This window comes from Mauremys reevesii, linkage group 12, assembly GCF_016161935.1.
Source record: "Mauremys reevesii isolate NIE-2019 linkage group 12, ASM1616193v1, whole genome shotgun sequence".
Taxonomy (NCBI): domain Eukaryota; kingdom Metazoa; phylum Chordata; order Testudines; family Geoemydidae; genus Mauremys; species Mauremys reevesii.
Window position 1 is genome coordinate 50,697,596 of NC_052634.1, and position 27,237 is coordinate 50,724,832.

The 27,237-nt window shown below is 50.4% G+C and overlaps 5 non-coding genes across 5 annotated transcripts; 2 read left to right on the plus strand and 3 right to left on the minus strand.

The window, feature by feature from the left end:
- Positions 1-1,521: 1,521 nt before the first annotated feature.
- Positions 1,522-1,603, minus strand: TRNAS-AGA. Its single transcript has one exon. It is a non-coding gene; the product is annotated as a tRNA-Ser (tRNA).
- Positions 1,604-9,568: 7,965 nt separating this feature from the next.
- TRNAI-UAU lies at positions 9,569-9,642 on the minus strand. Its single transcript has one exon. It is a non-coding gene; the product is annotated as a tRNA-Ile (tRNA).
- Positions 9,643-14,666: 5,024 nt separating this feature from the next.
- Positions 14,667-14,738, plus strand: TRNAE-UUC. The gene has a single exon. It is a non-coding gene; the product is annotated as a tRNA-Glu (tRNA).
- A 4,097-nt stretch (positions 14,739-18,835) lies between these two features.
- On the plus strand, positions 18,836-18,908 carry TRNAV-AAC. Its single transcript has one exon. It is a non-coding gene; the product is annotated as a tRNA-Val (tRNA).
- Positions 18,909-20,825: 1,917 nt separating this feature from the next.
- On the minus strand, positions 20,826-20,897 carry TRNAE-UUC. The gene has a single exon. It is a non-coding gene; the product is annotated as a tRNA-Glu (tRNA).
- Between the last annotated feature and the right edge of the window lie 6,340 nt (positions 20,898-27,237).

The window sequence follows — 27,237 nt, forward strand, 5'->3', positions numbered from 1 at the left end:
CGCCATATTTGGGGTCGGGAAGGAATTTTCCTCCAGGGTAGATTGGCAGAGACCCTGGAGGTTTTTCGCCTTCCTCCGCAGCATGGGGCAGGGGTCGCTTGCTGGAGGATTATCTGCTACTTGAAGTCTTTAAATCAGGATTTGGGGACTTCAACAGCTGAGTCAAGGGAGAGAATTATTTCAGGAGTGGGTGGGTCAGCTTTTGTGGCCTGCATCTTGCGGGAGGTCAGACTAGATGATCATAATGGTCCCTTCTGATCTTAAGTTCTATGATTCTATGATTCCCTGTGGATCACCCCATTCAAGAAGAGTTCGTTCTAGGCAGCAAGCTGGTAGTTTTGGATCATCTGCAAATTTTGTCAGCTCACTGTTTAGCAGGTTGTTTATGAATATGTTGACTAGTCCTGGTCCCAGTACAGACACCACTAGTTACCTGTTTCCATCCTGAAAACTGACCATTTATTCCTACCCTTTGTTTCTTGTCTTTTAACCAGTTATTGATCCACGTGAGGACCTTCCGGAGGTGAAAGTAAGCCGGTATGTTCCGGTATGGGGTACCGGCAAGAGCTGATACGCTGTGCCAGCCTGGCCCGGCTTCCCCAGGCTGGTGATTTAAAGGGCCCAGGGCTCCCTGCAGCGGCCGGAGCCCCGGGCCCTTTAAATCACCTCCCGAGCCCCCCTGCCGGAGCCCCGGGGAGCAAATCACTGCCGTGGATGCTGCTCTCTCTCGCTCTGCCAACACAGAGCAGGGGCGGCAGAAGCTTCCTTACAGTGGGGGGGGCACCGTTGTCCGAACTGTGGCACCCCCATGACACCCCTTCCCTAAGGACCCCCACTCACACCACCTCTCCCCCCGAGGCCACACCCACAGACGCCTCTTCCCCAAGAGTGCACCCTCCCCCTCCCCATCATTTGTCCTAACAGCCAGTAAAGAGTGGTGGGGCCATGGCCCTCTAAACCCCCTGTTCCAGCACCCCTGACACAGAGCTAAGCAGGCAGCAGTGTGTGTGCGTGTGTTGCAGAGAGTGCTGTGCTGAGCTGAGCCAGTGAGAGAAGGGGGCTGATGTCGGGGCTGTCCCCTGCCTCTGGACTGGTTGCTTCCAGCAGCTGTCTGAACTTAGAGACAGTGTGCGACACACTCTCCCCCCCCACACACACACGCTCTCTACCCCACCACACACATTGCAGTTGGAAAGCAGCTGGCAATCTAGTAGGATGCCCATGGACCAATGGGATAGAAACCTGCATCATGTGATGCTGTACCAGCCTGTGAGGCATTGCAAACCCTTTCCAAAGCACCCTGCAGCCAGTTGCACAGTGGGATAGCTACCCACAGTGCACTGCTCTCTGTGGCGATCCAAGAGATGCTAGCATGGATGTGCTTTGGTGACACAGGGTGGACATGCAACAGCTGTTCAATTAAAACACTTTAACTTAAACCACATTATTCTTTCATGTAGACATAACTGAAGAGTGAGACAAGACCCAGCTCCATTGAAACTAAAGAACCACAACTTCCTGCGTAGTTGGCAGGATTTGAACCTGCGCAGGGAGACCCCAATGGATTTCTAGTCCATCACCTTAACCACTCGGCCACAACTACTTGCTTGATATGTAGTTTCACTGCACTCTAGTTCTGTCCGTGCAGTTAACCCATCTCCCCGAGAGGTGGTAGCTATGTCAGTGGGGGAAGCTATGTTGGTGGGTGTGCAAGCTGTGGTGTCTACATGTGTATATAAAGTTTAATCAAACCCCATTTTTTAAACCCCTGAGGTCTGGGAATAGAAAAGGAGCTCTCTGAGGCAGAGCCCGTCCTTCAAAATCCTTAAGATCACTGACTTGCCTATGCAAATGTTATGGGAGTATAGCTCAGTGGTAGCGTGTTTAATTGCAGATCTAAGTGGCCCTTGGTTCAAATCCAAGTACTCCCTTACAAACTTGCACTTTCAGTAAAAGTAATTCCATCTCCAGTGTGTTCAGGAGCTCCCCTAAATAGGGATCCCTAAAATGAATTGACACACTCAATGCTTTCCTGTGCAAATGCATAGAAACCTAGCAAACATGTCCCCCAGCTGAAATCAGTTCCAATCCTCTAAGTGTCTAGTTTCATTTTCATCAATTAAACAAAGGCACATGAAGTCACATTTGCAGGTCTTTGGTCTCTATGGGCTACAATGTGCAGAAGAACAAGAACCACATCCACGTGGGAGGCATGGACTAGTCTGTATTACATTTGGTAAGTAAGTTGCCATTGGGACTGAAAACTCTACTGGGGGTGGACAGGAGCCTGTTACAAAACTAAAATAACCAAGATTTACCAAACTCCCTGTTACACATTCAATCCTCTCTTTGTGCACAAAGCATCAATTGGGGCTCTAATAAATGGCAACCTTCCTTTAACACAGATCGTTGTTCCTTGTGACTTTCAGATGCATTCGAATGGCAGCTGTTCAGAGGTCATGTGCTGCTAGTTCATGAGCAGCAGCAGAGTCTCTGTACATTTACCAACCGTAGAGCTGGGTGTGTCTGCATCCAAGTAACTGCAGAGTCAGTGTAGTCCCAGACAGTTAATTGCACAGTCTCACTTTCTGGTCTCATTGATCATTTGGGTAGAAACAGCAACGGTTTGGTGGGTTTTGTTTTTTTTTCCCTTTGTTTTCTCCTAAGGAATGTGTGATCTTGAGCATGTTAGTTTAAGTTCCCTGTGGGTTAGGAAAATTCCATCTCCTTGAAATAGCTGGGAAGTGACCTGTTTGTATAACCTAGAATATAGGAGCTTTTAAAGAAGACATTGCTTTACAATTATGCTGGGATAAAAACAGTAAATTCCATGGCCAGATACCAGGCCAGGATCAATTGATGGGGCCAGGATCAATTAATTACAAGAGAAACAATCTCTTGGGAAGTAGCTGTAATTTGTCCCCAGACCTTTCCTTGTTCTCATATGCTATCAGGGATTCTCTTCTAGAGGGCAGACTCAGAGTTAGGGTCATCTGGGCATGTACCCTCACTCTGTATTCCCTGTTTTTCCAGAGTTTGAGTTTTATTGAACTCGATGTTCTGGAAGGTAAGAGATATTCACAGCCAAAGTTAACTCTCTGTTAACAAAGGTTTTGTTAGTGACAAATAATGAGACTAATCCCTCACTGCGGTAATTCCACTGACTTCAGTGTATGCTTTCCCTATTTCTAGTTCCAAAAAAATAAGCAAATTAAAACAACCTTGAGACCTAAAATGCTGTGAGAAAGTGGAAATTTTAGTAGCTCAAATAATTCAGTTTCTTCTGTGTCTTGTGCATGTGTAAATGGCACAACACGTTAATTTATAAGCACATCTTTCTTAACTTCTTTAAATATTCTGTAGTACATTGACTAGATCAAGTGGGTTGTTCAATGCAGTGAGCTTTTCATGCATTGCCTAATACATATTTTTCATATTATGTAAATGAACACAACTCATTGAACACAAAATTGTGTATTTCATGCTGTGAACTGTGTCGGTAGCTCAGATTAATAGGTTTATTTTCTCTCTCTCTTTCTCTCTCTGTGAGGCACAACAAAATAATTTAGTGATGCTGAAAACATTCCCTTCTCCTCCAGAACTGCCTTGGAATCACCTTCATTTGTAGATTAATCTGGCCCCGTGTCTCTACAAGGAAAATATAGTTTCTATGAAAAAAACACAATTTTTTAATTAAAGGGACTGAACAGAATAGGTTACTCAGACATAGGTTAGGGGTTTGTTACAGGAGTGGGTGGGTGAGATTCTGTGGCCTGCGTTGTGCAGGAGGTCAGACTAGATGATCATAATGGTCCCTTCTGACCTTAAAGTCTATGAGTCTATGAGAATAGCCACATGATGGTGACACATCAGGAATGCAAAGCAACAGGTTCCTGGTTTGCACATTGATGGTGACAAGGGATTGAACTCGACTCCCCTCTTTTCACAGACACATTTGTTTTATTCTCTGAGGTCAAACATAAGTTTAAATGTTGTACTTAGTCCTCTGCCTTGTAGCTTCAACAGCCGCAGATGAAGATGAGTTACTGCAGCCTAGACCTTGTGTCCGTGTTTAGGTGGTTTTCACCTAAACGTTCAAGCAGCTCACAGCAATGACCCGAGCTCTCCAAGTCCCACTGACAGCTGAGCTCTTCCTGCCCACTGAGCCCAGCCCAGACCGTGGGTGGGGGTGAGTTTGTACCCAAATAACTGACAGAGCCAAGCAAGGAGCAAAGAAATGTTTGCTCCGGTCACTAGGTCTCTGTTTCTATTGCTCGTTTGCTCTCTCCCCTTCCCTGATAAGGAGCAACGGTAAGAGAAGAAGAGGTTAAAACATGTGCTAGGTGGTGGCTGGGTTTGGATGACAAATTTAAAACCATCTCAGCGCCCTCTAGTGTGACACTGACACCATCAGATTCTCACCTTTCACTCACACTTCATTAATAACAGTTTCCCTGAACTACTTTGCTGTGATTATTTCAATGGCTCCTACACCGATACCTGCTGCCCCTTCTGGCTGGTTAAGTGCACTATTTGGAACCTGCTCCTAAAATTACACCCTTCCTGGGAGCAAGATTCAGAACTGCCCAAGGAAACCCCATTGGGTTTCAAGTGCAGCCCAGGCACAGTGGCAAGGGGACAGCCCAGGGGTCTCAGAGCATCTTCTTCCTCCTCACAGAGAGAAGGTTAAGGGGGGCCACTAGTTATGACTCCTGGGTTTTAGTCCTGGCTGTGGGAGGAAAGGGCTGTTTAGTGGATTAGAGTTGGGGGCTTAGGAATCAAAGAGGAAACATCTCCCTTTTCAGCTTCAATGCACATTGAACAAGAACATGGCCTCTCATCTCTTCAGTTTCAGAGGAGCAGCCGTGTTAGTCTGTATCCTCAAAAAGAACAGGAGTACCTGTGACACCTTAGAGACCAACAAATTTCTTAGGTTCTGTTGCCATCATGTGGCCATTTCATTTCACTTCTTATTGTTAAAAGGTCTGGGTACTTCAATGAGGCTAATCATCTAGTGGAACAAGCTCCGCAAGGGACGTGGTTAATTCCCCATCACTGCCGTGTGTAAATGAAGAACGCAGCTCTTGCTGCAAGACACCTGGTGTGTGGGTGTCCCTGTTCCCCCTTCAGAACCTCTGGTACATGGTGCTTCCCTCCTCCCACTTCAAGATCCCCAGCGTGTGGGTGCTCCCATCCCCCCTGCAGGCTCTGCGGGGGGTGTCTGTATAAAAAGAGACTCTGTCTCACTGTCTTGCCCAGGCTGTGCTGCAGTGGCTACTCACAGGTGTGATCCCACTACTGATTGGCACAGAAGTTTTGACCTGCTCCGTTTCTGTCCTGGACCGCTTCACTCTTCCTTAGGCAACCTGAGGACCCCAAGCTGCCCTGGGATCACCATATTGATGCTGAAGTTAGTGTGGACACCCTATTGGCACAGCCCCCTGCAGTCCAGAACTCCTGAGCTCAAGCGATCCGCTGACCTTGGCCTCCCCAGGAGCTGGGATCACAGGCACAAGCCACAGAGCCCGGCTTGTTTTGCAGCCTGGCAGCTGGAGCTTTAAACTCTGCTTGTGAGCTCTGTGCCTTGGCCAGACAGGGACAGCCTGGAACTGGGAAATGCTCCTGCTCCCCCCTCCCCCATCTCATCTCGAGCTGCAGGCGCCGCTGTCCTGCCAGGTAAGATCCCGGATGTTTCGGTGCCTCCTTCCCCCGCCCAGGTGTCCGGGTACCTCTGCCCCCCATACAGAATCCTGGATGTGTGGGTGTCCGTCCCTCTGCAGAGGATCCCGGAGTGTGGATGTCCTTGTCCCCCCCCCACAAGATCCTGGGTGTGTGGGTGCCACTCTCCCCCCCGTAGATCTCTGGTGGGTGGGTCCCCAGGGTGTGGGTGCTCCCATCCCCCGATACAGGCTGGGGGGGGGTATAACTGGCTCTCCCTGTCCTGCCCAGGCGGTGCTACAGCAGCTGCTCACAGGGGCAGCAATCTCACTGTCACCCTGCAGCTTTACCCTGCTCCAGGGGTGACCTGCTTCCCCCTCCTTTGGGAGCCTGGGGACCCCGAACTTCCCAGAATCACCTGATTGATGCCAAGCTTAGCGCAGACACCGGCTCAGCATGGCAGGGTGCAGCCCTGAACCCTGACAATCAGCTTCCCTCCGCCTCCTGCTGCACAGCGAGGGTCCCACGCGAGAGGCTTCGTGCCCAGTTTGTTCAGGAGTGTCCCAGGCTCCAACTTTAAACTCTGCTCGTCAGTTCTAATCTTTGGCCACACGGGGGCGGCACTAACGGTCCCATCTAAACGCTGTTTGCGTTCGGCCCTTCGGATCGCAGATTGTAACCCGCGGGCAGATCTCTGAGTGCAGCCAAATCCCTCCCCAAACTGAACATTGAAGCAGCAGCTCCCATTGGAAAGATCAGGATTTTTGCCTTTAAAAACAAGGAAAATGTCCACAGCGAGAGACTGAAGAAGCTCAATTGATTTCATTGACTGGAGGTTAAGAGGTGATTTAATCACTGGTTTAAATACGTTTTACAAATTCCCAGAGGGGGGGATATGTGATTTGAAGGGTTCTTTAATTCACCAGACAAAGACTGAACAAGACCCCATTGGCTCGCAGTCGATGTCAGAAAATCCCACCTGGAAATGACCATTTTTTAACCGTTAGGCTAATTATCTAGTGGAACAAGCTCCACAAGGGAGGTGGTAAATTCCCCATCACTTGCAGTTTGTAAATCAAGACCGCAGCTCTTGCTGCAAGACACCTGGTGTGTGGGTGTCCCTGTTCCACGTTTTGGGATCCCTGGTACATGGTGCCTCCCTCCCACCAGTTCAGGATCCCCACAATGGGTGCTCCCATCCCCCCATACAGTCTCTGGGGCAGGGGGGGGTGTATGAAAAGAGACCGTGTCTCACTGTCTTGCCCAGGCTACGCTGCAGGGGCTACTCACAGGTGCGATCCCACTACTGATCAGCAGGGGAGTTTTGACCTGCTCCGTATCCAACCTGGGCCGGTTCACCCCTCCTTAGGCAACCTGGGGACCCCAAGCTTCCCCGTGATCACCATATTGATGCCAAGCTTAGTGCGGACACCCGTTCGGCACAGCCCCCTGACCAGGGCAGAGAGAGCAGCAGGTTTCTCGTATTGTTTCCCACTCTTGTTTTCTTGACTAGTTTCTCCTCTGCACCAACTTGCTATTTTTCCCTTTGTGAGTCTGCCTAGCTCAGTTGGCAACACATCAGACTTTTAATCTGAGGGTCCAGGGTTCAAGTTCCTGATCAGGTGATAAACTACTCACCAAGATTGAAACTGTCTTGCTTGAGTCCTCTTTGATGTTACTTTTTCTCTTCAGGATTTTCCCTTTCCTCAGAAGGGTCTTTTTGTGTGTGGGTTTGAAGGGGCAACTTCCTGACAGCCCCTCTGTCCTTGCAGCCTGGAGGAATAAAGGCCTCTGGGCATAGAGCATGTTCCTCCCCTGCACACACACACACACACACACACAGAATGTCCCTAAGGAATTAAGAATCCTGTGGCACCTTATAGACTAACAGACGTTCTGCAGCATGAGCTTTCGTGGGTGAATACCCACTTCTTCAGATGCAAGACTTGCATCTGAAGAAGTGGGTATTCACCCACGAAAGCTCATGCTGCAGAACGTCTGTTAGTCTATAAGGTGCCACAGGATTCTTTATTGCTTTTACAGATCCAGACTAACACGGCTACCCCTCTGATACCTAAGGAATTAGAATCACCTGCTGCCTTCCCCTGTCCTGCTGGATCCCCAAATGAAGATGCTCTTCAGCCTAAACCCATGTCCCCTCTTTTCCCAGTGCCCCTCAGACCCAACCCTCAGTCCCTCCTATGCTCACTGCTCCTCACTCCCAACCAGAGCCTGCTCCTCTTCACCCTTCTCCTCTGTCCCAGCCCACAGCCCCCTCCTATTCCCAGTGCCCCTCAATCCCAACCCACAGGCCCCTCCTATTCCCAGTGCCCCTCAATCCCAACCCACAGCCCCCTCCTATTCCCAGTGCCCCTCAATCCCAACCCACAGGCCCCTTCTCCTCACGCTGCTCCTCAATCCCAACCCACAGCTCCCTCCTTCCCTCCAGCAGCAGATGCTTCAGACCCCCTCAGGAAGATTTTCTTGTAAGGTTTCATGTATGAGTCTGCATGTGAATTTTACAGTATGTTGGAAATATGTTGGGTTGCCGAAATGATCACTTGTGGCTGGTGTTGGATTCCCAGTCTCCTTGTTATAGGGGCAGGAGAAATAAAGGGTTGTTATCCTTGTTGTGTGAATCGAGGGCAGCACAACTGGGCTTGGCAGACCCTGATAGAGGGACTCACCCTCAATTCAATAGCACTTTCTAGGCAGGGGACATACGGTGCTTTCTTATTTTCCCCCTTTTCCACCCAGGCTGGCAGGTGAACTGTACAGAGGCACCTCTGGGCTTGCACTGACTAAGGACAACAGCTGTGAGTGGGGTGGGAGAGGGGATGGCTCATGTTAAAGGACTTTTGGTTGCTGGATTTACGAACCGTAGGGAGAAGGACACTGCCCAGCTTATTTGGGGGTGGGACTTTCCCTCGTGGTTTATGTTTATGTGTTGGGGCTGCTGACATGACTTCTACTAACCCTGGGCTTACATTGCAGTGTAGACATACCCTGAGAGGGCATCTATACTGTGCTAAAATCCCGCTGGCCCGGCTGGCCTGGATGGTCTGATTTGGGCTCCTGGGGCTCAGGTTGTGGAGCTAAAAACTACAGCGTAGACATCTGGGCTCAGACTGGAGCCCAGGCTCAGAGACCCTCACCCCTCGTGGGGTCTCGGAGGCTGGGCTGAAGCCCAAGTGTCTGCACTGTAATTTTATAACCCTGCAGCACAAGCCCCACAAGCCTGAATCAACTGACCCAGGGTTTGAGAATAGTGACTTGGGTGTGTTAATGGCAGTGTAGACATAATGCTAGGCTATGTCCACACTGCAATGAAACACCCAGCACTGTCCCATGCCAGTGCAGGCTCCCAGGCTAGGGCCGTGGGGTGGTAAATTTACAGCGTAGACATCTCGTCTCAGGCTCAATACCGGGCTCTGTGAGCCCTCAAGGTTGGGAGGGAGTTTAGCAAGCAAACAAGGTAAAATGGCAGTGGAGTATTACCCTGGACTCAATGGCATTTCTCCATTGGTCTGTCTGCTTTGGGGCAAGGACAATAACATGTCCTGCTGCATTCGTTATTTCAAAGGGCAGTTTAGGATTTTCATTCTCACACACAGTGCACAAAGCAGGACTCAACCCTCGGTGCAAACTAAATGAGCTGCCCACAGGTTCTGGCAGCCACCATGAGCCATTCAGCATGAGAGCCCAGACCTGCCCCTGTCCCAGAGGAAGCAGGATCATCTGTGACAGGCTGGAACACTGACCTATCAGCTCTTAACTCCCAAACTTTTAGTAAGTCTGTTATCAGTGCCTGTGAGTATATTTTAAACAACTATACTGGGCTGGACCAAAGAGCTCTGTGTTTTGTTCTCCCACACTAGCCAATACCATGTTGCCCAAGAGTTAGTCAACAAGGCACCACTGAGAATTGAACCCAGAATTTTCTGTTTATAAAACAGGTGCTTTAACCAGCTAAGCCATGGTGCCTGCCTGTATCAACAATACAGTGTCTGCCCACACCTGACTCCCTGCCATCTCCACTGGGGCCTGAAAAGCTTTGCGTCTGTTTGGATTCTGCAAAGCAGAGAAGCAGGTGAGGTTTTCCTTGCAAGGGGGGTGGGTGGGTGGGTGTGTGTGTGTGTGTGTGTGTGTGTGAGAGAGAGAGAATCTTTGGCCAGGTCTGCACTACAAGGTTACTTCAGCATCATTATATTGCTCAGATGTGTGAAAAACACACAACGCTCCCTCGGTCAGCAGCTTGTGGCTGGTGCACACACTGCAATACCACATCTGGCGACAAAATTGCCCTGTTTTGGTGACAAAATAAAACCACCTCGACGAGAGGCGTAGAGCTTTTTGCAGCAAACTTAAAGTGACAAATGTCAGTGTAAATGCTGCTGGTCATTATATCACCATAACTGGTCTCCACCAGTATCCCACCATGCCTGCCGTGAACTCACCTGCCCTGCATTCCTGCTACAGAGGCTGGGTCCCTCCCCTTTCATAGCTCCAGAAAGTTCTGACAGCTGAGCCACTATCTAACCGGGATTAGCTTGATAGAACTGCATTGCCAGCCTAAGTAATGTAATTACACCAACCTAATTTTGTAGTGTAGACCTGTCCAAAGAATCACACACAAACCTTGGGAGCAAAACTTTATCTGCTCCTCTGCTTTATAGAATACAAACACGAATAACACTTGTCAGGGCCCAGTGGGGATTGGCAGAGAGTCAGGTGTGGGCCATCTTTATCCCAGGAGAGATGGACTCTAAGGGTACGTCTCCATTGCAATGTAAGCCCAGGTGTGGCCCGCTGTGCTCAGAGCAGCACTTAGAAGCCCCATATTCACCACTCTCATATAATGATGACATGGTTTGCTGAAAGTCTGCCTTGTGATGTATCATTTCAAAAGTCTTGATCTGTTGAACATTAATATCTTGTTGGATTGTGTGTGCTCACATTGATTGGGAAGTTATGAAGTTTTTCTCTGTGTGCATTACTGAGATATGTTATGAGGTTGAGAAATGCCCCCCACCAGCCTTTCAGGTGTGACAAGGGAGGAGCCAGACTCGCTGCTGGCCCATTGAAGGGATCCACACTCCCAAGGACTAGCCCAGGAACCGTGTACAATGCAGACTTCTCCGGGATAGCACAGACAATGGACACTGCTTGACTCACATCGTAGCAAAGGAGCTTCCTAGCAAGTTGGAAGAATCTATGAAAGGGAGGAAGAGACATCATGACTTGGTCTCTCTCCCCCACAACTCAGCAGCTGGAAACACACCTGGAGGACAAAGACTGAACTGAACTGATTCAGAAATCAGAAGAGAATAATAACAATAATACTTGCAAACCAAAGTCCCCAACCAGACTAGTATTAGTTTTTCAGCAGAAATTTTTCAGTTTGGGGAATTTTGTTTTCTCAGTCAGACCTTGCCAAGGGAAGCAGGGAGAAAATGTTTGAGTTGCCTCCTTCAGAACAGCTTGACCTAGACACTAGCTCTGGTTCACTGCTCTGGCCTTGCTCGGGTTGAGGGTATTTTAATAATTTGGGCAGGTCCCAGGGTGTTTGGGGGAGATGATGAGGATGTTCCCTTTTGAGATAAAAACTAAGAAATACAGCACTAGAGAATTTTTTTTTAAGAAATCTGGGATTTAGACATTTTATTTAAAGCAAGGGAGTTCTGAGTTTCTGAGACGGTTTTTGTTTGCAAGAAGGAACATTGTTTGATCTGTCATTGTCCATCAGCTGAAATCAGTTCCAATCCTCTAAGTGTCTAGTTTATGTTTTCATCAGTTAAACAAAGGTATCATACGAATGTACATTTGCAGATCCCTCTTCTCCAGGAGCTGTGCTGTGCAGAAGAACAAGAGCCACATCCAGCTGCAGTTCAGGAATCTGATGACCAAAGAGCCAATAAATGTTCTGAGGGCTGGAGAAAAATGCCTTCTAGTGATTTATTGAACGAGCTCAACCTGTTTAGCTTATCAAAAGAAGATTGAAAGGTGACTTCATTGAAGTGTTGAAGGGCCTTAATGGACAGAAGAGATTGGGTATAAAAGGGCTCTTTAATCGAGCAGAGAAAGGCATAACAAGACCCAGTGGCTGGAAGGTGAAAAGAGACAAATTCATATTACAAATAAGACACAAATATTCAACAGCGAGGATGATTCACCAGAGGAACAAGCTACCAAGGAAAGTGGTGGATTCTCCATCTCCTGATGTCATTTCATGAAGACTAGATGCCTTTCTGGAATGTGTTTGCCCCAAAAGTAGCTCTTGTGTCATACAGGAGGCCTGTGATATGCAGGGGGGTCAGATTAGATTATCTAATGGTCTCTTCTGGTCATAAAGTCGACCAATTTCTGAAAAACTGAGTGTAGCATTGGGAGCAGCGTCTGATGTTTTCCTGTCTAGCCGGCTTGCTTCCTAGAACGAACGCTCCTTGAGTGGGGTGATCCACAGGGAGTAGCTCAAACCTCCAAAGTGCCTGGCCAGGGGCAGGACATTAGCACAGCAAGGGAGGGGTGTGGCAGTGACATCACAAAGGCCTTTTGCAGGACCTCAGACTATTGGTCAAAGGTGGTGGGGAGGTGGTGACCTCACAGAGAGATGCTGACATCAGGCAGGCAAGACAGGGGCGAGGGGCCAGGGAAACCTCAGAGACCCCTGTGGCTTTGCTTCAGCAAGTCTCCTTCTCCAGGTCTCTCTTTGAGGACTGAGAGAGTATTCGGGTTCACGGACGTGAGCGCCAGGAGGAACCTCTTTCGAGTTTTCTCCTTCCCTTTTCGCGATTTTACTAGAAAACAGTCATCCCTGTTTAGAAGGTAAGAGCCTCCTCGAGGGAAGGGGTGTCCTGGGCGTGTCACAGTTCGGATTCCAGTGGCCCCCCTACACTGTAAGGAAACTCCCACCACCTGCTCTGTGTTCGCAGTGCGGGAGAGAGCAGCATCCATGGCAATGATTTGCTCCTGGTTGCCGGAGCAGAGCAGCAGGCTCAGCTGTCAGAACTTCCCAGAGCGATGAAAGGGGAGGGGCCCAGCCTCTGTAGCAGGAATGCAGGGCAGGCGAGTTCACGGCGGGCATTGTGGGATACTGGCAGAGGCCAGTTATGGTGATATAATGAACAGCAGCATCTACACTGACACTCTGTCACTTTAAGTTTGCTGCAAAAAGCTCTAGACCTCTCATCGAAGTCATTTTATTTTGTCAGAAAAACAGGGCAGTTTTGTCGCCAGACGTGGCATTGCAGTGTGTGCACCAGCCACAAGCTGCCGACCGAGGGAGCGTTGTGTGTTTTTCACACACCAGAGCAATATCATTCTGCTGAAACAACTTTGTAGTGCAGACCTGGCCAAAGATTCACTCACACACAACTTGCAAGGAAAACATCACCTGCTCCTCTGCTTTGCAAAATCCAAACACAAGCAAAGCTTGTCAGGCCCTGGTGGCAATGGCAGGGAGTCAGGTGTGGGCAGACAGAGTGCGTTAGCCACACACAGGCACCATGGCTTAGCTGGTTAACACGTCTGTTTTGTAAACAGGAGATTCTGGGTTCAACTCCCAGTGGTGCCTTGTTGACTGGTTGTTGGGGTACCTGTTATTGGCTACTGTCAGAAGAGAAGTTTCAGAGCTAGATGGGCCTTTGGTCTGGCCCAGGGTGGTTTTTCTTATGGTTTAAATTACACTCACAGACACTGATAATAGAGTTACTGAAAGTTTGGGAATTAGGAGCAGGTAGGTCAGTGGTCCAGTCCCCACACAGATGACCCCTTCCCTCTGGGACAGGGGCAGGTCTGAGCTCTCACCCAAATGCTCATTGTGGCTGCCAGAATCTGTGGGCAGCTTGTTTAGTTTACAGCAAAGGTTGAGTCCTCCTTTGTGCACCGTGTGTGAGAATGAAAATCCTAAACCGCCCTTTGAAATATCGAATGCAGCAGGACGTGTTATTGTCCCTGCCCCAAAGCAGACAGACCAATGGAGAAATGCTGTTGAGTCCAAGGTAATACTCCCCTGCCATTTTACTTTTTTGCTTGCCAAACTCCTTCTTATCTGCCCGGCCCAGGCTGTCCTCTGCCTCAGCTGCTGCTCCTGGCCTGCTCTAGAGCCAAACACTCAGGGCCCCCAGGGGAACAGAGGCTGGGACAGGGCAGCAGCCTGGGCTGGGCTGGGCTGGGAAGATGCTGGGAGTTCTCGTTTCCTGAGAACTGGCCTGGCTCCCTTCTCAACAGCAAACAAACCAATTCCACGTCCCCTCCCCAGAAAAACCAGCCTGGAGCCAAGGGCAGCAGGGGACGATTCCCTCCAGTTCCCACCGAGGCAGGAGAGAACCCAGGGTGTTTCTAGCAGAGCTTATGGAACTGAGGTGGGGAAACCAGCCTTTAATAACAGGCAGTTCCAGTTTAAGCTCAGTGTTTTTAACAATTTCTACAACATTAAATAACCCTTCAATCATAGTGTCACCATCCATAAAATTGCTTCAGCCTTATAGGTTCCTAAGTGTATAACTAAACATCTCTTCAAATCCAAGGGAGTGGAGATCAGTCAGTGTTCAGAGTCATCCCACAAAAAAGAACCATGTTGTGGTACATAGTGGCCCCATCATGTGGCCATGGCCTTTCTCTCCTCCTCCAGAGTCAGAATGTGACCAGCTCTCACTGAAGGGGTGCAACATCCCTGCCTTGGTCTCTATGCCAGAGCTCCTATCAGCTCAGTGTCCTTCCCACAAGAGTTGGCTGCTGAGAGGGTTGTGATGGGGTAAATGAAGGCAGAGGAGGATTGTTCCTCATGGGTTTTCTTTGTGTGGCTCTGTGATCCTGCTGGAGGAAGCATCATTTGTGCTTGTTTCAGTAGCTTGAGTTGGGCTCAGGTTGTGACCCTGAGTACAGGGATTCCTGCACTCTCTGCTCTTAGTCCCTCAGGGAATGGACAATGGAGCAACTTCAGAAATTGGATAGAAAGTAGCCTAAGAAAGTGTAACATAAGTGAGAAGAAAAACAGCATCTGCCCCTCCCTGGTGGTCTAGTGGTTAGGATTTGGCACTTTCACTGCCAAGGTCTGCGTTCAATTCCCAGTCAGGGAAAAGTGACTTTAAACCAAAACTGCTTTTGTTTCTCTTCACTTACAACATAAACGAATCTGTGGTGTTTTCCTGATTCCCCCCATCTTCCCAGTGTCTCCATGGCAGGGCTCGCTTCAGGCACCAGCCCAGCAAGCAGGTGCCTGGGGCGGCCAATGGAAAGGGGAGGCTTCAGCAGCAATTCGTCCCTCTCAGAGGGAAGGACTTTTGGCCAAAAGCAGCAGAGGTTGAGCTGCAGTTGATTGCAGCTTTTTTATTTTTTTTTCCACTTGGGGTGGCAAAAACACTGGAACTGGCCCTGCTCCATGGAAGACAATTTGTTAAATCCCAGATGAGTGGAGTTAAATCAGTTCTCAGCCTGAGTTCTTAGGTCTTAATCCTGAGGATATTGTCCCACCATGAGGCCATTTCCTGCCTCTCTTTCATACAGAAGCACAATTTTCTTTCAACAGACACAGGAACAGCAAGATCTTTCTCTGTCCCTTGTGCAAAGCAGGGGGCCAAATTCCAGGGAAACAATGGACAAGCAGGGGGCCCTGGGCACATCCAGCCCTGGCCGTGAGATGTTCCCTCCCCTCTTTCTTTATGCTCCTGTTGTTATTTCATGGATAGTCTGGGATGGGGGAAAAGCTGAGTTCACTCCAGGTGGAGGGGAAAAAGGACCCTGAAAATCTCAGGCCCCAACCCCTGCTACCAGGATCACTGAGGTGCTGGGGATTTGAGTAGGAAAGGGACTGTGTGAATTGTCAAGGTGCGGAATGAATAACAATCTACAACTAGATCCACCTCATTAATCACTGACACAGGCTAATCCTGCTGCAGATAGAAGGGCTCTTCAAGGCTCTATCTTGCTTTCTCCAATGCCATGAAAGCCTGTCTTTTGCCCGCTAGCTGTTGTGACTTGAGCACAAGAGGGGACGTTTGATCCAGAAGCCTGGCCATGCCTGGAGTCCTGTAGGTAGGGATGCGAGCTCCATTTCCTCTGAGTCCTGAAGCTGGGCTGCAGCCTGGCCTGGGAGGCAGCCCTATTGGTTGACCTACTGGCCCAAAGTCACTTGGGCAGTGTTGGTCTTCCCCAGGGATGCTGAAGGGCCTAAGGGAGGGAGGCTCAATACTCCCCCCATCAGTCAGGGCGGAAGAGGAGGGCTGCAAGAGTGGGCAGGTTGATGGCTGGGCCTTCTAGTGTTCGGTTGGGGACGAGGTGGGGAATGCGAACTGGGAGAAATGGTTGCTGGCCTGTGAGGAATGGCTCAGCCGGTGGCGTAAGTGGACCTTGTCATTACCTACAAGGTTGTCATGCTCAAGACCCACCTGTGGTGAATTTCCTCAGCCAGGTATTTCCCCCTGCTCCATGAGTGCTGCTGAGACCGAACACGATGGCCTTCCACCTCTTGTGGGGCCATAGGACGTCCCTACCTAGTCAGGAGAAGTTCGGCTTTTCTGCCATATTAGAAGAGGGGTTGGGCCTGGTGGGCTTTGAAGCCTTGTACGGCTCTACTGTTTTGTGTTTCAATTTTCAGTGGTGGCTGAGCTGGAGGGCAGGTCAGGCCCGAGGGGAATGGTGGGGCAACCGCAAAGAACGCAACTGACTCTTCCGATATGGCCGTACTTTTTTTACCCCCCTAGGTGCAGCACCGGATATGGGATGGCGAATAGTGGGGGAAGGGGGATGCCCTCCCCCTCTAGTGTTCTTCTACCCACACCTTACACCCTACATGATTTTCAGTGGGTGGCTAGGTAGAAGGTGCTTGCAGGATGGCTTCATCCACAACAGTGGCCACCCTCACAGCAGCGGCAACCACAGCAGCGAGGCCCCCCCACATTTGGCTCAGTCTGAACAGAGGTCAATGTACCACTGGATGAGACAGGCCAATTTTAGGGAGCTTCCTCTGATGGTGAGCAACTGTCCCCAGAACTTACTGACAGGAGCTTTAAAGTATTTGCAAATGTGCACGGCCGGCATGTGCAGAGCAAAGGCTGCCCGGGAGCACTGTGTCAGGCTCTGGCACCGCTTGAGACAATGGACCATCTTCAGCCACCAGCCGACCCAGGATCTAACGCAGGAATGGGATGAGGAAGCAAGTCAAGCTGAGCAAGGCAGGCAAAAATTCATCTCGCCTTTGTGGGCGCTCACAATGATACCCTTTTTGTGTGCCAGGGCTGACAAAAACCTCCCAGACAGAGAAGCAGCAGGCCCAAAAGCCCTCTACACCATCATTCCACACAAAGATGGACTACAAGCCGTCAGGAACAGTATCCCCAATAATGTCACGGCAAACCTGGTGGCTGAACTTTGTGACTTTGTCCTCACTCATAACAGATTTGGGGACAATGTATACCTTCAAGTCAGCGGCACTGCTATGGGTACCCGCATGGCCCCATAGTATGCCAAAATTTTTATGGCTGACTTAGAACAACACTTCCTCAGCTCTCATCCCCTAATGCCCCTACTCTACTTGCACTACACTGATGACATCTTCATCATCTGGACCCATAGAAAAGAAAACCCTTGAGGAATTCCATCATGAGTTCAACAATTTCCATCCCACCATCAACCTCAGCCTGGACCAGTCCACACAAGAAATCCACTTCCTGGACACTACAGTGCTAATAAGCGATGGTCACATAAACACCACCCTATACCGTAAACCTACTGACCATTATACTTACCTACATGCCTCTAGCTTTCACCAGAGCACACCACACAATCCATTGTCTATAGCCAAGCTCTAAGATACAACTGCATTTGCTCCAACCCCTCAGACAGAGACAAACACCTACAAGATCTCTATCAGCTGTTCTTACAACTACAATACCCACCTGCTGAAGTGAAAACACAGATTGACAGAGCCAGAAGAGTACCCAGAAATCACCTACTACAGGACAGGCCCAACAAAGAAAGTAACAGAACCCCACTAGCCGTCACCTTCAGCCCCCAACTGAAACCTCTCCAGTGCATCATCAGGGATCTACAACCTATCCCTCACTCTCACAGATCTTGGGAGACAGGCCAGTCCTTGCTTACAGACAGCCCCCCAACCTGAAGCAAATACTTACCAGCAACCACACAACAAAAAACACTAACCCAGGAACCTATCCTTGCAACAAAGCCCGTTGCCAACTCTGTCCACATATCTATTCAGGGGACACCATCATAGGACCTAATCACATCAGCCACACTATCAGAGGCTCATTCACCTGCACATCTACCAATATGAGATATGCTATTATGTGCCAGTAATGCCCCTCTGCCATGTACATTGGCCAAACCAGACAGTCTCTACGTAAAAGAATAAATGGACATAAATCACATGTCAAGAATTATAACATTCAAAAACCAGTTGGAGAACACTTCAGTTTCTCTGGTCACTCATTTACAGACCTAAAAGTCGCAATATTACAACAAATAATCTTCAAACCCGACTCCCACGAGAGACTGCTGAAGTGGAATTAATTTGCAAAGTGGACACCATTAAATTAGGCTTGAATAAAGACTGGGAGTGGATGGGTCATTACACAAAGTCAAACTATTTCCCCATGTTTATTTGTCCCCCTACTGTTACTCACACCTTCCTGTCAACTGTTGCAAATGGGCCATCCCAATAATCACTACAAAAGGTTATTTTCTCCTGCTGATAATAGCTCACCTTAACTGCTCACTCTTGTTATAGAGTGTATGACAACACCCATTTTTTCATGTTCTCTGTGTATATATCTTCCTGCTGCATTTTCCACTGCATGCATTTGATGAAGTGGGTTTTAGCCCACAAAAGCTTATGCTCAAATAAATTTGTAAGTCTCTAAGATGCCACAAGTACTCCTCTTTCTTTTTGCAGATAAATGAATGGAGGTTAAGTCCATGAATGGCTATTAGCCAGGATGGGTAAGGAATGGTGTCCCTAGTCTCTGTTTGTCAGAGGGTGGAGATGGATGGCAGGAGAGAGATCATTTGGTCATTACCTGTTAGGTTCAGTCCCTCTGGGGCACCTGGCATTGGCCACTGTTGGCAGATAGGATGCGGGGTTGGATGGCAGTTTGGTCTGACCCAATATGGCCATTCTTATGTTCTTATGAAGGGAGGGGGAGATGCCTATGACAGAGTTTCTGTAGTGTAGTGGTTAGCACGTTTGCCTAACACGCGAAAGGTCCCTGGTTCGAAACCAGGCAGAAACATGCGGGCTTGTTTTTCCCAGCTCCTACTGGCCTGTCCCTGCTGTTGTAGGAGCAGCAGTGATTTCTATGCTCAAAAGGTCTGTTATAATTCCCCTGCTCCCACTTTTGTCTCCTGTCCCTCTCTGAATGCCTTTGAAGTGGCTTTCCCCCTCCTGCTCCCTCCTGGAATGCTGGTGGGATGAATGGGCTGGTTGAAGAGCAGAAGAGCTCCCAGGTAGACAAGGTGTCTGGGACGCTAATTAGGCAGCGATCACACACCCAGAGCATGGACACTGCCCAAGGTGGAGTGTGACCAACCAGATGCAGCCAAGTCGTCTCTAGTCGCAGGCCATGAGGTGCAGGCCCTTAAAAGGGGAAGGGGCCATGTGCTCAGGAGAGCACTCACAAGCTTGTACCTCCAGTGAATGCCCTTTGCCCCGACCGCCTGGCCAGTGGTTCTCTGCGTTGTATTTCATTGTGCGTCAGGAAGATTTACCTTCATCACACCATCCATAGCTGCGCTGTGGGACACTTACCTTGCCGAATCCTGACATCTCCAGTGCTGTGCCTGTCCAGGGAGCGTGAGTATGCAAGTGTGAGTGTGACACCCCCCACTTCTTCTTTTGAGCTTAGCTGTCAGTATAATAAATGTGCTGCTTTCTGCCAAACTCTGGTGGGTCATTAGTGCTCCCTACGCTTACTAGCTGGCCCAATTTTGGGTAACACCTATGATAAACTCAACCCCTGCAGGGCAGAGGGTGGTGAAATGAGCTGAGAAAAAGACTTGGCATCAGCAGGGGAAAGCTAGTGGATCTGGGCTGGTCACCTTTTGAAGCCTTGTGGCTTGGTCTCCTCTGCACTTGGAGGTTGGCCAATGCCAGCCGGCTCTTGCTGCTGGCTTCCTTTGTGTGACTTGCCAAAGGAGGGAGTGAGGCGGGAATGGGGCAAAAGAGGAAAGTCGAGCTGACGAAGAAGCTAAGTGCCTCAGTGCGGCTAAGTGGGGTTAGTAGAGCGTCACCAGTCGTTCTGCAAAGCCTGGGGAGGTGCGGTTGGCTGCTGGGAGGTAGAATCCTGTGCCTGCCTCTTGGCTTCCCAGGGATGGCTACTTGCAGCCCAGGAGAAGAAAGACGGTTCTGGGTGAAAGGAAGACAAGCAAAGCTCTGTGAGGAAATTTGGGTGTGGGGTGCTGGCTCTGCGCTGGGGGAGGGGGTTGGGGTGCAGGAGAGGTGGTGCTTACCCCGGGCAGTGCAGCTCCCAAAGTGACCGGTACACACAACCCTCTGGCAGCAGCTCCTAGCTGGGCCGTGCCAGGGGGTCTCTGTGCACCGCTGCCTGCAGGCACCGCCCCCAGAGCTCCCATTGGCTGCAGTTCCTGGCCAATGGCCGCTGCAGAGTTGGTACTCAGGGCAGGGGCAATGAATGGAGACACTCTCCCCGCCCCGGGGATGGGGACATGCCGGCCACTTCTGGGAGTGGCACGGAGGGACGGAGGCAGAGTGGGCAGGGAGCCACCCTACTGCTGTTGGCACATCTCTGCACACCCATTGGGGGAGGGGAGCAGAGGGCCTCCATGTGCTGCCTGGGGTAGGGGCAGTGCACAGAGCTGCCTCCCCTCCCGGGTCTATTACAGGAGTGGGTGGGTGGGGTCTTTTGGCCTGCAAGGTGCAGCAGGTCGGACTAGATGATCACACTGGCCCCTTCTGACCTTAAAGGCTCTGAGTCTAAAAGGGAGAGGGAATTAAAGGAAGTTTTTTAAAAAAATAAACCAAACATTGTAATACCAGGATAACTCCAACAGCTCATTGTATAGTCCCACCCCTTTCTTCCTCCATTGTGTGTTGAATGACCTGCAGGACATTGATTCTTTCATTCCATTGCTAAACTGATACAATGTGACTGAAATTAAACCAATTCCCAGGGGAGAAAACATCGTATCTCTGCATTGGCTGGGAATTGAACCCAGATTAACTACTTGAAAGGCAGCTATGCTCACCACTATACCACCAGTGCATCTGGCAAAAATGCTCCTTATGCTTGCCTAATGAGGCTAGAGTAGCATTGAGGAGATTTTCTGCCTGTTAAAATGTACTGGATTCTCATCACTAAAAAAAACACCTCCATCTTCACTTGGGTTTGAACCATCAGCCTTTCAATTAGCCAATCAAAGTTGTTAATCACAGGGTATGTCTACACTATGGGATTATTCCAATTTTACAGAAACCAGTTTTTGGAAACAGATTGTATAAAGTCGAGTGCACGCGGCCCCACTAAGCACATTAATTCGGCGGTGTGCATCCATGTACTAAGGCTAGCGTCAATTTCTGGACCGTTGCACTGTGGGTAGCTATCCCATAGCTATCCCATAGTTTCTGCAGTCTCTCCCGCCCATTGGAATTCTGGATTGAGATCCCAACGCCTGATGGGGCAAAAACAGTGTTGTGGGTGATGCTGGGTAAATGTCGTCAGTCAATCCTCCCTCTGTGAAAGCAATGGCAGACAATCATTTTGCTCCCTTTTCCCTGGATTGCCCAGGCACACGCCATAGCATGGCAACCATGGAGCCCGTTCAGCCTTTTTTCACTATCACCATATGTCTACTGGATGGTGCTGACAGACGCAGTACTGCAGCGCTACACAGCAGCATCCCCTTGCCTTTTGCAAGTTGGGAATGGTTGGGTCATTACACTAATTGAATCTATTTCCCTATGTTAAGTTCTCCTCACACCTTCTATGGGCCATCTTAATTATCACTTCAAAAAGTTTTTTTTTCCTCCTGCTAATGATAGCTCATCTCAATTGATTAGACTTTTCCTGTTGTTATGCATACTTCCAGCTTTTCATGTTCTCTGTATGTATAAATATCTCCTGTCTGTATGTTCCATTCTATGCATCCGAAGAAGTGAGCTGTAGCTCACAGCTCATGCTAAAATAAATTTGTTAGTCTTTAAGGTGCCACAAGTACTCCTGTTCTTTTAGCAAAGATGGTTACCAGCCATACTGTCCCGTCTGTTGCTTTGCAACTTGACAATGACAATTGCCAGTTATACTGTACCGTTTGCTGCTGTCATGGGTGCTCCTGGCTGGCCTTGGTGAGGTCGGCCGGGTGCGCATGGACAAAAATGGGAATGACTCCCCAGGTCATTCCCTTCCTTAAGTTTTGTCTAAATGGAGAGTCAGTCCTGTCTGGACTATCAGGCAAGCCTACTAAAGAACCAGAGAGGCAAATGGCCGCTCCAGGTCAGAGCCCCAGACACCCCACAGAAATGATGAGCTGCATGCCATTCTAGGAGGTGCCTGCAACAACCCCACCCATTGCTTCCCTCCTCACCCACCCCTCCTGCGCTACTGTGGCAGTTATCCCCCCATTTCTGTGATGAAGTAACAAAGAATGCATGAATTTGAAACAACACTGACTTTATTGCCTCTGCAAGTAGAGCTCAAAGGCGGGAGGGGAGGGCAGCCTCCAGCTGCTATGATATTGCAGGCAGGACTGAATCTCCATTAGACAAAGCTTAAAGAAGAGAATGACCTGGGAGTCATTCCCATTTTTGCCCAGGCGCCCCTGGGCGACCTCACCGAGGCCAGCCAGGAGCACTCACGGGATGACGATGACTGATACCAGTCCTACTGTACCGTCTGCCGTCTGGAAGGGAAGGGAAGGGGATGCTGCTGAGTAGCGCTGCAGCACCGCATCTGACAGCAGCATCCAGTAGACATACGGTGACATTGAAAAAAGGCGAGAAATGATTTTTTATCCTTTGCTTTCATGGGAGGGGGGAGGGGGAGAACGACATATACCCTGAACCACCCGCAACAATGTTTTTGACCCTTCAGGCTTTGGGAACTCAGCCAAGAATTCAAATGGTTTTCGGAGAGTGTGGGAACTGTGAGATAGCTACAGACGTCAGTCGCCCCTCCCTCCGTGAGTGTCCATTTCATTCTTTGGCTTTCTGCTACGCTTGTCTCAGCTCCTTAAGTTTCAGCACTGTGAGTCCCTGCTGTGGCCTCTGTCTATCATGGCCTTGGAGATTTTTTCAAATGTTTTGGCATTTCGTCTTTTGGAACGGAGTTCTGATAGAACAGAGTCATCTCCCCGTACAGAGATCAGCTTCAGTATCTCCCGTACGGTCCATGCTGGAGCTCTTTTTGGATTCTGGGACTGCATGGTCACCTGTGCTGATCAGAGCTCCACGCTGGGCAAACAGGAAATGAAATTCAAAAGTTCATGAGGCTTTTCCTGTCAACCTGGCCAGTGCATCCGAGTTCAGATTGCTGTCCAGAGCGGGCACAATGGTGCACTATGGGATAGCGCCCGGAGGCCAATACCGTTGAATTGCGGCCACACTAACCCTAATCCGACATGGCAATACCGATTTCAGCGCTACTCCCCTCGTCGGGGAGGAGTACAGATACCGGTATTAAGAGCCCTTTATATCGATATAAAGGGCTTCGTTGTGTGGACGGTGCAGGGTTAATGCGATTTAATGCTGCTCAATTTGATATAAACTCGTAATGTTGAGCACAGGGCCGGCTTTAGGCCGATTTGCCCGATTCCCCCGAATTGGGCCCCGCGCCTGAGAGGGCCCCGCGCCGGCAGCGTCTCCCGGAAGCAGCAGCTGTTGTTGCTAGGCAACGAGAGACCCTGGCCGGCTGAGGCAGAGGCAGCCGCGGGTGGGTGTTGCAGGTCAGGAGGGGGGAGGGGGAGGGGAGGAGGCACATGTGCTTTGCAGCCTTCCTTCCCCTCCCCTCCCCCCAGCACTCACCTGGAGGAGACGCCGAGGGGGCTTCCGGTCCGGTGGGAGACAGGAATCTCTGCCGTGACCTCACTCACCTGAGCAGCTGCTGGGGCTTCCAGCCGTGAGTGTTTGACCCTGTGATTCCCCGCAGGGTTGTAATGTTGGGCTGGTGTTGTGGTTTTCGTGGTGTTGCTGTTTGAGGGTGAGTCGGTGCCTGCCTGTGTCTGGTTCAAAACTAAAGTCGGGATCATGTAACCCAGGAAAAAAGCCCCGAGCTGGTACTTAGTGCTGTGAACTCCAGGTGAGAGAGAGAGGGAGGTTTGGAGGAGGAAACCAAATACATCAAGAGGGGAGAATGCGAAAGGTCTGCAACACGGCAGGCTGAGACTTCTCTCCCCCCGCCCCCTTCCTGGCAAGAGGGGAAACTGAGGCACGGCATGATCTGATTCCCCTCTCCAAATTATTTTGCAAAGAAAGAGGACGGAGGCTCCTATCCAGACCAGTTCCCTTCCCATCAACTCTGCTTTCCCTGCTGCAAGATCTCTGTAGGGGCTGAATATTTCCATTAAACTATGGCTCCTTCGTTTGCCCTACAACAATAAATTAGACCGGCTTGGTGGAGGGGCTATTCCCCACTCAAAGCTGTGTGGATATTAAGGGTTTTTTGAGGGGGGGCATGATAATATTCCAGATCAATCAAATGCCCAGCTCAGCTTACTAGCCATCCAGCAGCTCTAGGGCAGGGAAGGGAGGTGCTATTGGTGCAGAGTGGTTGCAAAACAGGGGTGAATTTAGTGGGGGGGAGTCCGGTTGAAATCCCGCCTGATGCAGCCATACAGAATCGCTGGCAGTGCTGGGAGAGGCCAGGAGTGGAAGCAGGTGGCCTGGGGGTGGGGGGACATTTGCCCTCAGTTCTGGGCTCTGGGATGGACTAGGCTGGGTGGTGGGTTCAGTCTAGTCTTCCAGCCTGTTGCTCTCACTGAGGTTTGTGGTTTTCATCTGGCTCCACCGAAAAGAGCAAACAAGCCCAGTAGAAAAGCTTGGTGAGAGAGGCGGGAAAGGGTGTGTAAGGGGTTAAAGTGACCCATCAACGAAAGAGTAAAACCAGAGTTTGACTGGGTTTCCCCCCAGCCACCACTCCTGCAAACACTGGGCAAGGGGCAGCCCCATTCCCCACCAAGGCTACGGTGAGGGGCAGCAGAGGAGAAAGCAAGCCACATGTGATGGCAGTCCCCTCCCAGCACCCACCACCCCCTCTCCAGCCCCCAAAATCTATCCCAGAGCCTGCACCCAGCCCTCTGCACTCCCTCCCAGAGCCTGCACCCCTCCACCCTTCCTGCACCCCACCTGTGCCCCAGCCCAGAGCCTGCACCCAGCACCCAAACTCCGTCCCACTCAGCCTGGGCAAAGCTCTCCTCCGTCTGGCTCCCAGCCCCTCTCCAAGGGTTGCAGGTGTCTGGAGGTGCTGCCTTCCACACCTTCCTCAGTCCCACCTCATCCATTCAACAGGGCAACTGATTACAAAGTGGGGGGAAGATCTTATTCTACTCCAAGCAAAAAGACATTTTTCTTTTACCTTAATTACACTACCTTTAGGGCCTGCTATAACATATTACCAAGGTTCAATACAAAGTCATATAAAAGTTATACAAAAATGCATAATGCAGAGATTTATCTACAACTGCATTGATTGACTGCAGTGTGCAGTAATATAGTGACCCCTGGGTCTTTGAATGAGGCGTTATACTTGGAGGGAAGGGTGAGGGGGTGAGTGGGCAAAGAGGCGAGCAGTGAGCCAGCAGGGGCTCTAGGGGCGGGCATGGGGGTTTCTGGCCGGGGCGGGAGAAGGTGAAAGGAGGTGAGTGGTGGGGGGGGGACTGACTAGGAGGGATGCAGCAAGCCAGCGGGGGGCTAGGGGGTGAAGAAGGATGTGATGGTGGGGCTGAGCAGGGAGGGGACAGGTCCTATTTTACTGCTGTGATCTGGTCACCCCATGTGTGCTGTTTCTTCCTCCCCCCGCCCCTGAACCTTGTTTCAATGGGGCGGAGCTGGGGAAGGAGGGTTTGTTTCCACAGGGCCGGGTGGCGCTGGAGGGGGGGAAGGATGGGGGCAATTTTATATTAATAAGGAAATATTTTATAAATTTTAATAAAATAATGAAGAAAATCAGTTGTACAACTATCAAAACAAATTATTTTCCTGATATGAAAGTGCAAATCAGCTAATTAATATATGATGCAATGTATGTAATAGATAATTTTGTTATTATTTATATAGTCATGGAAAGTAAATAATACATGGAAGAAATGAAAGGGTTTTTTTTAAGGGTTTTTTTGTTTTAGTCGTCCCTGCCCCGGCCCCATCGAAACTGTTCGAATTGGGCCCCGCACTTCCTGAAGCCGGCCCTGACAATGAGGCTAATCATCTAGTGGAACAAGCTCTGCAAGGGACATGGTTAATTCCCCATCACTGCTGTGTGTAAATGAAGACCGCAGCTCTTGCTGCAAGACACCTGGTGTGTGGGTGTCCCTGTTCCCCTTCAGAACCTCGGGTACATGGTGCTTCCCTCCTCCCAGTTCAAGATCCCCATCATGTGGGTGCTCCCATCCAGGATCTCTGGGGGGTGTCTCTGTCCCCCACCCCATGAACTAGCTCCCGTGTGTGCTTTCCCCTGCCTGCCCCCATCCGGGATCTGTGAGTGTCTCTGTTCCCCTTTTCAAGATCTGTGTTGCAGGGGGGTGTCCCTCCCCCCAAGTCAGATTCCCCAGCGTGTGGGTGCTCCCATCCCCCCCTCCAGGCTCTGCGGGGGGTGTCTGTATAAAAAGAGACCGTGTCTCACTGTCTTGCCCAGGCTACACTGCAGGGGCTATTTACAGGTGTGATCCCACTACTGATTAGCACAGGAGTTTTGACCTGCTCCGTTTCCGACCTAGGCTGGTTCACCCCTCCTTAGGCAACCTGGGGACCCCAAGCCCCCCAGGATCACCATATTGATGCCGAACGTAGCATGGACACCTGATCAGCACAGTCCCCTGCAGCCCCGAACTCCTGAGCTCAAGCGATCCGCCGGCCTCAGCCTCCCCAGGAGCTGGGATCACAGGCACCAGCCACGGGGCCCGGCTTGTTTTGCAGCCTGGGAGCTGGAGCTTTAAACTCTGCTTGTGAGCTCTGTGCCTTGGCCAGACAGGGACAGCCTGGAACTGGGAAATGCTCCTGCTCCCCCCGCCCCCGTCTCATCTCGAGCTGCAGGCGCCGCTGTCCTGCCAGGTAAGATCCCGGATGTTTCGGTGCCCCCTTCCCCCAGCCCAGGTGTCCGGGTACCTCTGCCCGCCATACAGAATCCTGGGTGTGTGGGTGTCCGTCCCTCTGCAGAGGATCCCGGAGTGTGGATGCCCTTGTCCCCCCCTACAAGATCCTGGGTGTGTGGGTGCCACTCTCCCCCCCCCAGAAGATCTCTGGTGGGTGGGTCCCCAGGGTGTGAGTGCTCCCAGCCCCCAATACAGGCTGGGGGGGTATAACTGGCTCTCCCTGTCCTGCCCAGGCGGTGCTACAGCAGCTGTTCACAGGGGCAGCAACCCCACTGTCACCCTGCAGCTTTACCCTGCTCCAGGGGT